General features: G+C 43.2%; 1 long non-coding RNA gene across 1 annotated transcript; it reads right to left on the bottom strand.

Moving 5' to 3' along the window:
* Positions 1-11,892: 11,892 nt before the first annotated feature.
* On the bottom strand, positions 11,893-12,548 carry LOC106319643. Its single transcript, XR_001265512.1, has 3 exons — positions 12,372-12,548; positions 12,237-12,287; positions 11,893-12,079 (listed from the first exon to the last, which is right to left on the bottom strand). It is a non-coding gene; the product is annotated as an uncharacterized LOC106319643 (long non-coding RNA).
* Positions 12,549-14,140: the final 1,592 nt, after the last annotated feature.

Genomic DNA, 14,140 nt, shown 5'->3' with positions numbered 1-14,140 from the left:
CGTCTTGATCCGAACGAGAGTTTAGGTATCAAGATCGATCACCACGACAGTGGACTGTTCTACTTGAGTGATCTGAGTTCTAGACTTGCTCTTAATTGAACTTGAATAATTGTTTGGCTCACACTCGCTTAACACCCGATCAAACCACCCTAGGCTAGCATTTTAATCATCTGAAATCTTTAATTAATCTGGTTACTTGCTTGTCACGAAACCCTCAAATCTTAAAACCCCCATCATTGTTTTAGCTTAATATTGAACTCATAAAGATAAAGTGTAAACTGGTCCTCTGAAATTGAATCTCAAATACTACATCTACACTGTTAGCTTGCAATAGTAAAGACACAATTTTAGTGTATCAAGTTTTGGCGCCGTTGCGACGGGGACCAGCTTTTTACCTTTATTTTTTGGTTATATATTTAGTCTAAGACCACTAACTTGCTCTATCCTTTTTGTTGCAGCTAATGTTCCAGGTGCATGACCAGTAGACATACTCAGAGAAACGCACAAGGAGAGTTAGTTACATTCAACAACCAGGAGCTAGCAAGGTTAGAAAGAACGAACCGACAACAACCAGGGCCGAACAATGCAATAATGGGCGACTACGGCAATCAAGAGCAACTCATTGCTCAGTTGCAACAGATGCAACAACAGATGCTTCAAATGCAGCAGACCATCCAAGCTCAGCAGGATGCTGCTCAACAGGCTGCTCTCGCGCAGCAAGAGCAGCAAGCGTATGATGTTCCGATTGGGGAGAGAAACCTTCCGTGTAACGTCCCTACTACACGCTCTGCCATTGTTCCTCCAGACTGCACCAGGCATGACTTTGAGATCAAGCCTGCTTTGATCGGCCTAGTGCAGAGAAAGGTGTTCTCTGGTCTCTCTACTGAAATTCCAATGAAGCATATTGAGAGCTTCGAAAAAGTCTGCAGTTTCACTCGCGAATGGTGTCCCACTAGACTACATCAAGTGCATGCTATTCCCATTCTCTCTTGATGGAAAAGATGCACGGTGGTTGAACTCCCTCCCTACCGGCTCTCTCACTTCATGGGAGCAGGTCCGATCAGCGTTCCTCAGCCATTTCTACTCTAAGGCGAGAACAGCTGCATTGAGGAACAAGATCACCTTCTTTAGACAGTTCACTGATGAGCCTTTCTGCGACGCATGGGAGCGCTTCAATGATTACCGCAGAGAATGCCCTCACCATGGATTTGATAATGATTACCTCCTGGACATTTTCTATGATGGAGTGGACTGAAAATACCAAGGTGCTCTAAACTCTTCGAGCAATGGAGACTTCATGACTCAGACCACTGATGGAGCGTTTAAGCTGATTGAGAACATGGCTGCTAGCTCAACTAATAAGAAAGAGGAGAGTGATTGCTCCAAGAAAGGAAAAAGTTCCGACATCCAGAAGATAGATGAGCTGACTGCCAAGGTTGACCAGCTACTGAAAAACAACCAAGGGCACGTTTTCAGCATGGAGCAAGCTACAGCCGAGCAGATTCAGAACCAGAACCAGCGACAACCGCAGAGCAATCGACAAGATATTCCAGCTACTGGGAACAATCAACCAGATGAGCTGAAGGGTCTGGGTATGATGATGCAACAGCTGTTGCAGGGTCAGCAGGTTCAGGCCAAGGCGTTGAATCAGATAACCACGGAAATCGACACCAGGATGGGAAACATGCTCACTGAGCTGAATACAAAGTATGATATTGTGAGCAACCACATAAAGAGGATTGATGTTCAGCTTGCTCAAACAGTTGAGAGTGTTAAGAGGCAGCAAGGGATGCTCCCTGGAAAAACTGATAATCCTAGGATTGTGTATTGTAATGCAACAAAGCTGAGATGTGAGAAAGCTGAGGGAAAAGAACCGGAGAAACCGACTGCTGAGACTACTCCAGGCGCAGAAGAGAGAACAGAGCACCCTGCTAGCTCTGAAGTGACCGCTCCCGGCGAACTTGCTGAGACTCTACCAGTTCGAATCTATGTTCATGTTGGGGAAAAATACTCAGGTATTGAATTCCTCCAGACCCCAGGCAGGACACCGGCCTCTGGATCCCCGCTGGAAGGAACCCCGATTCCCAGGATCCCCACTAGAAGGAACCCCGTTTCCCCGCTATGGAGTTTTCCAGGCCCGGTCCCAGGATCACGCCCTTCCTCCGGGAAATGGAAAACTTTCGATAAGGAGAACCTTACATATTTCCGAATATGGAAGAGTTTAACGTACTCCAACCGACTAAGGTCCGCCTTAGGAAGACTATATAAAGGGAACCTAAACCCTAAAGCAAGGGATCGACACTTCGAGACTTAGAGATTAGAGCTAGGGAGCTAGAACTAGGGTTCTTACTCAAAACGGTTGTAGTTCCAGCTCTTTGATCTAATAAAATGTCTCTTTCTACTTTCTTACTTGCAAATCAATTCAAATACTAGCCTTGTACACCGTTCCGTGGTACTCACAAATATCCTACACAAAAATCCCCTAACAGTTTGGCGCTAGAAGGAGGGGAGTAATCTAAACTACGTGATAATGGCGGTGGACGAGCATGACGAGCTACCCCAAGCTACCCAGAGAGAAGTCGAACTCCAGAGGCAAATCGACGATCTGCAAGGTCAAGTAACCGGGTTGCATCGAACTCGGGAAGAGACCAATCCTGAGCTTTCCTCGGAGTTCCCGATCCTGAAGGAAAAGCTCAACGAACACTCCAAGCAACTGGAGCAGAGCGCCGAGAAGCTCAGCCAACTCAAATCGGAGAATCTTACCCTCCGAGACGAGAACCAAGCCCTTAACGCGGCAGGCAACAAGAAGCGTCAATTCCGGACTCAGGTTTGCCCTATCCCGACTCTGGAAACACCCAACTCCGGAACAGGCGCGAACCTCCCAACTACGGCGCCGGGAGGAGACGCATCTACGCGAGAAAAGGCCAAGGATGCTCAGACCTACGACGTGGAGGACAGCGACTCTGAACCCGAGCCTGATAAGGAAGCATAAGACGGAGCAGCGAGAAAGGAGTCTCCTATGATCGCTCAGCTTCACCAAATGTTCTCCGATAGGCTCGACGCCATGCTGTCCATGGTAGAGAGACTCCCGGGGGTAGCTCCCCACATCCGGAAGAGCAACCCCGACTCCTACGCCGATACTCCTTTCACGGATGAGATCACCTTGATCGAGATGCCGAAGAAGTTCTCTTTCCCCAGCATAAAGGTGTACGGCGGCACCACTGATCCGGACAATACAGACAAAGGATGCTCGCCGTAGAACACCCAAAGGGGTCACGCGAAGCTACCATGTGCGAAGGTTCCGGCTCCACCCTAACCGGACCCGCTCTGCAGTGGTATATCAACTTACCCTCCATGTCCATAGCCTCCTTCGCGGTTCTCAGCGACAAATTCGTGGAGCAATTCGCCAGTAGCAGGGACCTGGAGAAAACCTCCGACAGCCTCTACAAAATCCTCCAGCCCCGAGCAGAACCCCTACGAGGCTACATAGCCCGATTCAATCAAGAGAAGGTGGCTATTCCCGAATGCAGAATCCCCACTGCTATCTCCGCTTTCATGAGAGGTCTGCTCCCCGACGGAGACCTCTACAAGGAGCTGACAAAATATCAGTGCAAAACCATGGAAGATGTCCTATCTCGAGCCTGGCCGCAGGTCAAATGGGAGGAAGACGTCGCCAGCCGGGCCAAAGCACAGCAAAAGCCAGATCCCAAGACGATCAGACCAGACCGAACCAAGCTAGACGAGAAACCTTCTCAAAGATCAGCTTGGGACTCCGGAAATCGAAACCGGGGCAGGTACCAGAACCGGCCGATCGAGAAGGCAGAAGGGATGGCAGTGTCCACGTTGCCAGACATCTCTCACCTCTCCGTCTCAAGGCCGGAGCTGGTCAATGTTCTGAGCCAGATGGGCCAGCAGGTCAAGTGGCCTCAGAAGATGAAAGCTCCTGACTCTTTCCGGAACCCTGGCTTCTGGTGCGACTTCCATCGAGACCACGATCACAAAACGGAGGACTGCATCACACTAAAGATCGAGGTCAACGAGCTGCTTAGGAAAGGGCACCTCAGAGAGTTCCTTTCCGATAAGGCCAAGAGCCATCTAAGCAAGGAGACAACGGGTAAGCCCACTGAAGCTGCTATGGTCTCGCCACCGCGACATGACCGAGTGATACATGTCATTTTGGGTGGTTCAGAAATTAGCGGCATAAGCCATGCATCTGCAAAGAAAAGCACTTGGAACGCCAAGCACGGCTAGAGGCAGCCAAGCCAAAATGGCTGCTCCTAGGAAAAGACAAAATAGGCTTCACGGCCAAGGAACATGAGAAAGTCCTCACTCCGCATCACGATGCCCTGGTTATCTCGCTCACTGTAGTGAACTGTCTGGTAAAAAGGAGACTAGTAGATAATGGAAGCTCCGGCAACATCATCTTCGAGGCCACATACAAGGACGTAAGGCTGGAGGAAGGCGCTCTTAAAAACCCATGGATTACGAGATCATTCTCCAGGCTCTGCGCCTCTATACAAGGAACACATGGATTACGAGATCATTCTCCAGACTCCAAGAAACCATGTTCTAAAAAAAACCCAAAGCCTCCGGGTAACATAGCTCGTCCCTCGAGATGTAACCACAACCTCAAGGTTCCTAGGCTACCTCCCGACCGGTCCATAATCTTTAGGACCAAAACAACCCCAATGCAATGGCTTGGTTTAAAGCAAGCAAGCAAAAGTCTGGATTAAAAGAAGGCCACAACAGGGCCATTGTTCGAAGAAATAATAAAGGCTACAAAGGATCAAGGTTTAAATAAACATCATTATTCAAAGAAAGGAAAAGCAGTAGACATGAGTTCAAGTCGGAGATCCTCTCGGCTTAACGGATGAATCCACATCCATATCAGAAGACGGTGGAATAGCAGGTTCGTCCTCTAAAGTGGGAAGGGGGGCACCTTTGCTCCTGGCTTCCTCTTGGACCACAGCCTTGTACTGTTCCAATGCCGTGACCAAGTCCCATTGGGCACTCTGCTTCCTTAGCTACTCCCTCATCAACTCCCGGCGAGCAACGACCCTGGCTCCATTCACGGCCATCACCATGTCAAACTTGAAGGTCTCCGCCGCCGCCTTTAGAGCCTCGATATCTTCCTCCATCTCTTGATTCTTCTGATTCATAGCCAATGCATCAGCTGAAGAGGCCTCGGCCACCTTCTCCAGGTCTTTTACCTTCTCCTTAAGATTGCGTATCTCAAATTCCCGGGCCACACGTTGTTCCTTCTCTCCAGACACCTGGCGCTTCAAAACCTCGACCTCCTCTCGAAGGACGAGCAGGCCTTCATCAGATAGTCGCTCCCCAAGATGGTACAGCTGGGAAACAGTCTGCACAAAACGCGGATCTCGATCAAATTACCAAACCAAAAGGGAAAGCAGGCATGTAATAGAACTTACCCGGAGAAGCCCTCCTTGAAGAACCTGGATCACCTCTGAGGAATCTCCTATAGGCAAGACAGTGCCATCCTGAGGGAATACGTTCAAGTTCAGGTTGGATAATGCCGTAGCTAAACTCCCTGTAGAACGAGCTATGTCAACCGACTACTGTGCTGATCGAGTCGTCACGCCACCACTTTTGGGTCTCTTCCCCGGAAGAGAAGGAAAAGGCTCCAACTTAACCACTGGCGAACGACGGCTGCCAGTAATCATCACCTCATCTCTAGATGCACTCCCAATACTGGACCCTTTCTTCGCAGACATCACCTTTGCCGCTTCCTGGTAGGCTGCAAAAGGATCATTGGTAACGCCTCCCGACATGTCCCCTGAGTAGAAATAATCGTTAGGGATTATGAGAGAAAAGAAGATAGGGCAAGGAGACACTTACTCCAAAAGTACTACGTCGCAACACCGTCTCGCTGACCAAAAAATTCACCTGACGACGATCCGCAGGAAGCTGTCGCGCCCAGAGAACAGCTTTCTCTCCTTCCGAAGGAGCAGGATGAGTTCCGACTGCATAAAAGAACACACAGGATCAAGAAAGGTGGTCGATCAACAAAAGGATTAGACGACTCCTACCTATAAAATTCCATCGATGAGAGGATCCGGGGAACACCAAAAAAGCATATCTTTCCTGCCATTTTTTATTAAAAACCGGTACTTTCCGGTCACTCTTTGGAAGCTCCTCCACAATCGGCAGTCCGCTGCGTGGGTGAAGATGGAATCGCCCCTCTCCTCCGTTAAGGGGAACCAGGTGATACGCGAATAGGACCTCATTGATACCAAGGGATAAATACTCCAAATCGCCTAAGTTTTGGAGAGCTATGAGGATTCTCCAAGCAGGGGGATTTAGTTGCGAGGGTGAGATCTCAAAAAGATTGAACAAACCAGCAATCAGAGCAGGAATCGTTCCCCTAAGGAAGTCAAAGAAAGCCTAGTAGACAGCAATTTCCCTCGGGATGTAGCTGGAAGCGCGCTCTTCTGGGGTGGGAACTCGGAGGACGATGGAAGAAGGAAGCGAATACCTATTCCGCCAGCTCTCCCTCACCGACTAACGAGGCATGACCCACAAATGGAGGAGCCGCGTAAACACAAGCTAGAGGCAAGGGGGCCATCAGATCGCAATCAGATCGCAATCAGATCCTCACTACAAGAAAACCGAGTATTAATAGCATCGAGAAAACGCTATGTAACGATACTATAGCGTTATTTGGTACGTTGTATCATCGGCCGCGATAATAGGTCCGCCAGTTAAGATAACGTTTTTTTGTTGTGCTACCGTATTGTGATAAACTATAAGGCTTTTTTATATGCAAGTGAATATTTTTTGTTTTTGCTATTATTTACACTATTATAATTATATATATTAATTGTTATTTTAGTTAATCTATTGATATTAAATAAGTGTAATTGTTTCTTTAATATTCTTTTATCGAAATAGAAATAAAAAAATAATTATTTATTAATACCTCACAAAAAATGTTGTGTAACACTAAACCAAAGCAAAAAAATTAATCTAACCAAACTAAACCAAGTAAAAAAACACTAAACCAAACCAAAGAAAAACCTAAATCTAAATCTGAGTTGAATCATCATCAGCCGCATCACGTCGTCATCTTCATCCACCGCATCACCATCACGCCATACATCCTTTGTCTTCTTCACTCTCCGGTGAGCAGAGGCGGCTAGCACCACCACCACACCGTACCTCCTCTGTCTTCAAGCTCATGACAACCATCTCTGCTCACGATCCACTTTCCTGTACCAAATCAAAAGAAAATCAGAGAGAGAGAGAGAGAGAGAGAGAGAGAGAGAGATATAGAAAGAGAGAGAAAGAAAGAGCCTGGTTCTCGTGAAGAAAGATGCAAAACGGATCCAGAGTGGCCAATGTGGAGTAGATGACGGCATAAACTCCGAGGCTTGTTGGTGGTAGAGAAGCTCGTCGCCGTCTAAATCGGTGAGTCTGAGAGCTATAAGCTATCTTCCGGCGGCTGTAGAGCTTCCGAGTTGACTCTGACGCCGTTTATCGAAGGATTCACTCTACCGGATCGAGATGAGTTCGTGACGGTTAGAGACGAGTTAGATCTGGGGGTGGGGAGATTCGCTAGAGCTTCTCCGGGAAGCCTCGTCGAAGAGAGGTGGTACTTGATAGAGAGAAGCGAAGGTTGTCCAGATTCAGAGAACTTCGACGGCGGAGGAGATATATGTCAGAGAAGTATCAGAGAGTGAAACGAGATAGAGAAATAGGAGAAAAAAGGAAGTAAGAAGCTTCGACGCCATTGATGACGTTTTTCTCGCTCTCTCGCTCTCTCTATCTTTGATAAATTGAGATTTGGAGAAGATGACAAGTCGTATAGGAGAAGATAAATGAGAAAGAGAGAGACTTAATTGTGACCCTTGGATTACAATTTATTAATGGCTAAAATACATTTCATCAATGGCTACAAATTGTGATCTTTGAGAAAAAATTTTAACCAATGAGAAATAAGGTTGAAGATAGCCAAAAGAATAATTTTGACCCTTAGATTAAAATCAATCAATAACCATTAAAAAAAATTATTTTTCATTTCTTTTTAATTGTTTGGAGTTTTGGGAGTATAAAGATTAGAGCTATTATATGAGTATTTGTGATTAAGATTAAGATATGAATTAAGTTATATGCTTAATGAAATTTAGGGAATATGGTTTATAGGTTATATAATTTTAATGTTTTGGATTAAGTTATATGTTTAATGAAATTTAGGGAATATGGTTTATAGGTTATATGTTTAATTTTTTGGATTAAGTTAATTTAATTTTGAAGATGTCAACTTTAAATATGAAACTATTAAAGGTTTAAGGTTTGTATGAAGATATGAAGTTAAATAATAAAAAGATTAAAGCTGTTAGATTTTACTTAGAGTTTAGTGTATATGATTAATTTTGGGGTATGATATATATAAGTCGGTTTGAGGTTAGATTTAATACTTGAAACTAAATTTATAAAAAAATATTAAAATTTGAATTAAAAATTAAAATATGAGATTAAGATTATTTGATTAATAAAAAGATTAGAGTTTAAAGATTTTTAATTAGAATTTAGGTTATATGATTAACTTAAGATTAGTTTTCAAGTTTGGAGTCTAGAATAAAGGTTGGAGTATAGGGTTTGAGGGTTAAAGGTTTGAGGTATTGATTTAAGATTTGAGATTAATTTTTGAAAATATTATTTTTTGAGTTTATATTTAAGATTTGAAGTTAAATTTAAGATTTGATGTTAAAATTTTAGAGTTTAAAGTTTTTGTTTAGAATTTAGGGGTTTAGGGTTTATGATTCAGGGTTTAGAGTTTATGATTTTTGGAGGGAAATAAAATAGAGGGAGAGAAAAAGTGAAACAAGGCGTGAGAGGGAAAATCAATTATTTTCCCGCTTTAATTATACATAGCGTTTCGAAAATGAAAGTGCTATGTATATTACGTTTCCAAAAAGCGTTTGCAAAATTAAATTCCGACTAACCAAACATAGCGTTTGCATTTTCACAAACGCTATGTAAAAGTAAGAGGTATGTCAAATATAGCATAATCGGAAAAAACGCTATCCTGTTATGCTATCAATACCCATATTTCTTGTAGTGAATTCGCCCGCCTCCGACGAGCTGTCCGATCGGGAAACTGGAGATTCCATCCTTCTCTTCAACCTAGCCCTATCGGCCGTCGTGGGAATAGAAGAAGAAGATCGCTTAGACATGATGCCGATGGTTCCTATCCAATGGGTCGCAGCAATGAGAAAGCTAAACCCGAGGAAACCTAATGAAAGGTCCGATCTATCTAACTAACACCCGAAGAACTAGAAGAGAGGTAAAAGAAAAAGTTACCTGAGCTCAAGATGATGACGACGAAAGAGAAAAATTAAGAAGGGAAAGAAGAAAGGCAAAGCCTATAAAGAAGGAGCCGTTGGGAAAATTCCCGAAGAAGCCGCGAGCCTATTAACTTTCAGATTTCGGGGAAGATTCAAAATTCAAAATATTTCCTTCGGTAACAGAGTTGCGATCTTAGTCAGTCTCCTATAATTAAGGAAATATGATCTTCAGAATCAGGCGAGAATCGGCGCGAGTGATTCCGGACGCCAGAAATGGTAACCTCAGGAGATCCCGAACTAAGGCCCGCTTCTGTACCAGCTCCTCCTCAGGGAACATCAGAGCTCCAGGCTCCACCGTATCCAAGACATCATTAGAAGCCCAGAGCTTCCAATCTTCGACAAGAATCAGCGGACCAAGTAGCACCAGACCCCGGTTTGATATAGGGGAAACTGATCATCCCCCGGGTTCAGAGTACGGTTCGGACCTGAGTGGAACTCGGGATCGCAGGACTACTGGAGCGATGTCCTGCCTATGGGAAGCCTGCCGAGAATGAGCAACTCCGGTTGACTTGAGTGTACATGTTATTCCCCGAGTTCGATGACGAAATCGAGCAATAAGGGGCAAACTGTTGGGAAAAAATACTCAGGTATTGAATTCCTCCAGACCCCAGACAGGAGACCGGCCTCTGGATCCCCGCTTGAGTGGGAGCAATCGTCGACATGCCTAATAAGAGAATCTCCTTCTCTAACATCAACAAGAAGGTGTTCTACAAGGTTGTCCCAACCAGATCACAAATCCGCTACGCCTCTTGCATCTCAGTGGTTAGTGGAGAACAGCAGAAAATTGTTCCTAAGAAGGAGCTTGGTAAAAAAGGTAAGATCAAAGAAGTCCTGGATGGAGATTCTCACACTGATACCAAGAAACTCAGTGGGAATGCAAAGGTGAATGAAAAAGTCCAGAAGAAAAGGGTCAAGGGTTACCCTATGATGACTTTGATACCTCACATGTGTGATGAGAACTCCATTGAGTATGAGGTAAAGTGCAAAGGTACCTCCAAACCTTTCTCTAAAGTTAAAGGTATTCTCACACGTGAGCTGAAAGAAAAGGAGAAGCTGCTGTGAAGGGGTTGCTGAGCAGAGTTCTGAAGCAGAACATGTCTGATTGTGGAGCTTGTTTTGGAACAAGCCATCATGATCAACCCGACTGATCCCTGTCACCAAGTCAAGCTAGTGACTTAAACCAAGCGCTTGGTGGGAGGCAACCCACTGGTAAGTGTAAATATAAGTTGGATTTTTTTTGTTTACTTATTTTTTGTTTTAGTTTATTGAGTCTCAGGTAAAAAAGCAAAAAAATCCGTGATACTTCAAAAATTATGGGTTGCAGCAATGGAACAGCCTACCCTCTGAAAAGAGCGGCTGTTCCAGGTGACCATCTGACGATAGAACACCCATAATTTTCATGGAGCGCCCGCTCCACTCAGGTAAGTATCTCAACAAAAAAAATGTTTATTCTTGTTTTCACCTTCTTTCTGATTTATTTTCACACCAGGGACGGTGTGAAGTAAGTCTGGGGGAGGGTTTTCCTCATTTAGTAACTTGTTTATTTCTTTTGTTTTTCTTTTGAGTCAGTTTGAGTCAATTTTTATGATCGAGTCAGTCAAAACTTTGTGGAAATTAGGACCTTATTCCGTGTTGATCACTGACCACCTCGTGCCTTAGTTATCTTATTTAGTGACCTTAGCAGTGGCGAAAAACACACTTCACTACAAGAAATATCGGCATTAGCAGCGTTGAGAAAACACTATCATATCGTTTTCGTAGCGTTTTTGTAAACGCTCTGACAGCCGCAGCTATAATAGACCCCCCATATCGTAGCGTATTTTCGTGTGCTATAATAAACATATATATTATAGCACTTTTCCATTGCTGTATTAAACCTTTTTAATAACGATGTTTTAGCGCTGGTAAATATTATTCTATGGCGTTTTATTTTTCTCATCAGAAATTTTATAATGACATTTTATTTAAGTAAGGGAATATATTTTTATAACTCTTGTTTTTCTGGATGCCTGCACCTATAATAGCATATCCTGTATGTCATTGAATAGTAAGAGGTAGTTTTTTTCTTGTGCTAGGACGTAAATTATCATAGCTTTAATTATTTTATATGTAGAAAATTGAATAATGAAATATTTGGTGGTTGATTTCCTGCTAAAATTGTTTGATTTGGAATATTGAATTGCATAAATTGTAAATTTTAAAAAAATATATATAATTAAAATTTAGATTAGAGAGACACGAATTACAAACATTCAGGAAAGAAAAACATTGTACTGAAGCAAATTAACAAAGCATACTTAAGCAAATACAACATACTGAAGCAATGGTAATTAAAATATCAGAGATTAGTAGTGACGAGAACCCATGGATTGTGAGTTGCAGGAAGATTGGGTCGATGTTTTAGCGACGACCATTGCCTCTTGAGGACCGTCCTTGTTGTGGTGGAGCAGAGTCGTAGGAACCTATTGCTCGGAGATAGTGCAGGTAGTCTGGGTCGATGTCTTCTTCAGGTTCCTCAATGCGTATCAACCGATAGCTTCTGAACTCGGCTCTAGTTATCTCATCTACATCATTTCCTCGTGAGGACTGTCCTCGTTGTGGTGGAGCTGTGTTGACTGCTTCTTGTTGTGGCTGTTCTGGTTTGAGTTGTGGTTTCACTCCGGCTGCCGGGAGTGCACATACGATGACCTTCCTTGCTTCCATTAGAGTTGCTAGACAGAAAATTTAAACAAAGTTAGATCTTTACAATAATAATAAGACAGAAAACATAACTAATTGAAGAATAAATTAGTGAAGATTAAACTGAAAAATTAACAAATATCTCAACACAAGGTAACAAATCGAACAAGATATTGGAGATTCTCTAACCTGGAAATTGAGATATCTTTGAGATCTGTAAGGCTTCAAATCTTTGTGGATCTGTAAGATTTGTTACATTCATAGTCAGATAAATATAATAATGAGCTTACATTAGTAAAATCAACGGGTTAAGAGGTCGCTAACCTGTAAGGACAGAGAACTCTGTAACCTAAATGGTGGCGGTGGAGAAGGTCGGAGAGAGTTGTGATGGTATGAGATGGAATAGTGGTGGCTTACACAGATTTGTGGTGGTTTGAGATGGAAGGAGAGATTCGTGGTGGATTAAGAGATAGAATCGTGGTGGCTTAAGAGAGATTTGTGGTGGCTTGAGGGTAGGAGACAAGGCGATAAAGACAATAAAATTTACTTTGGCTCCCAAAATTAGGAAAGTTTGGCTTTCCCTCCAAAAAACTTCGTCGACCAATGAGAGACAAGGACGAGGATAACCTAAAAACTAATCTCCACCGTTGAATCATCTCGATCGAATGGATATAATTAGTCAAATTTTTTTCCTAGTTTTCTCCACTAGATATGTCAAAAATATGGTTCTAAGTAAGAACAACATGGATGTTGATCGATTTTAAGATGATTTAGGATGGTGTAAACTTGTATTTGATATATCTACATTTTAAAATGATCATATAATCAATACAAACTAAAAAAATGAAAAGAATACATCATTATGTGAACATATAAATCCTAAACACTCAAAGTATACCAATTTATACCCTAACCCCTAAAACTTCACACTAAAACGTTAACCCTCAAAGACAAAGGTGTGGTGGAAAGCTTAATTGATTCTTAATTTTGTCATTGTTTATCTTTTGGTAACCTTCAATAAACACCATAACTTTTTTTTGAATGAATCACTCAACACTGTCACTACCCTAAACCCTAAAACTAAAGCCTACACAATCGATCCTATCGTTACCCTAAACCCTAAATTGCTTTGGTATATGAAATTGTATTTGGTCATTTTAATTTTGGGCATTTGTTGTGATTAAACATTTTAATTTTGGGCTATCCTTACATTTGAAATCATAAACACATTACTTAAGATTGAAAAAGCATAGAAACATCCGAGAGGGGCAAATAACACATAGAAACGTGCACGTGCTCGGTCACTACGTAGCGACTCAGCACGCGCACCGCTCGGTTGCTACGTAGAGACCGAGCACGCGTACCGCTCGGTCGCTACGTAGCGACGGTACGATAGCGACCGAGCACGCGTACCGCTCGGTCGCTACGTAGTGACCGAGCTCAAGCCAAGCTTGGTCGCTACGTAGTGACCGAGCACGTGCACGTTTCGATCGTTACGAAGCAATCGAGCTTTCTTAAAACGTCGATACGACACGAATCTATGCATTCTCGTCTACTCTTTAATGCTATCACCCGAAGACCGTAGCAAACTCATTTCATGTTTCTCGTCATTTGAAGTCATCAATCAAACTTTACGATAAAAACCGCGGAAAGTTCGTTTTTATCAAAAGAAGGGGTAATAAACGTTTCGAGTCAAAGGACGGCCCAAAGAGACCTAAGACGTGACTCGAAACCCACTTACGATTTCTTAACCAAAACCCCATAAACCGTAGGACGGTTTATGCTTGGTTCACAAGGAAAGATAAATGTCAAGTTTCCGTGGATAAATACGAAGTTTTCGAAGATAATTACGAAGATCGGGAAAAATGGAATATCTCTATTTTTAAGCTATGACGGCTTAAGGGCAGAAGAGAAAAAGCGTAAACTGACCTAGGAGCGAGTAAATAAGGAGTCCTAGGCAAGAGGCACAAGAGAGAACTTTTTTGACAAAAACTTAGCACTTAGAGCGATTTTAGGCAATTTTCCGTTTTTGTTATTCGAGCTGCGACTCAATTAGGTTTTTGCCGTCTTAGGGTTTTAGAACTAGGAATCTC

The sequence above is a fragment of the Brassica oleracea genome, unplaced genomic scaffold (genome assembly GCF_000695525.1).
Source record: "Brassica oleracea var. oleracea cultivar TO1000 unplaced genomic scaffold, BOL UnpScaffold00452, whole genome shotgun sequence".
Classification (NCBI taxonomy): Eukaryota; Viridiplantae; Streptophyta; class Magnoliopsida; order Brassicales; family Brassicaceae; genus Brassica; species Brassica oleracea.
The sequence above is the reverse complement of the archived record's forward strand: the minus strand, read 5'-3'. Positions and strand labels throughout refer to the sequence as shown.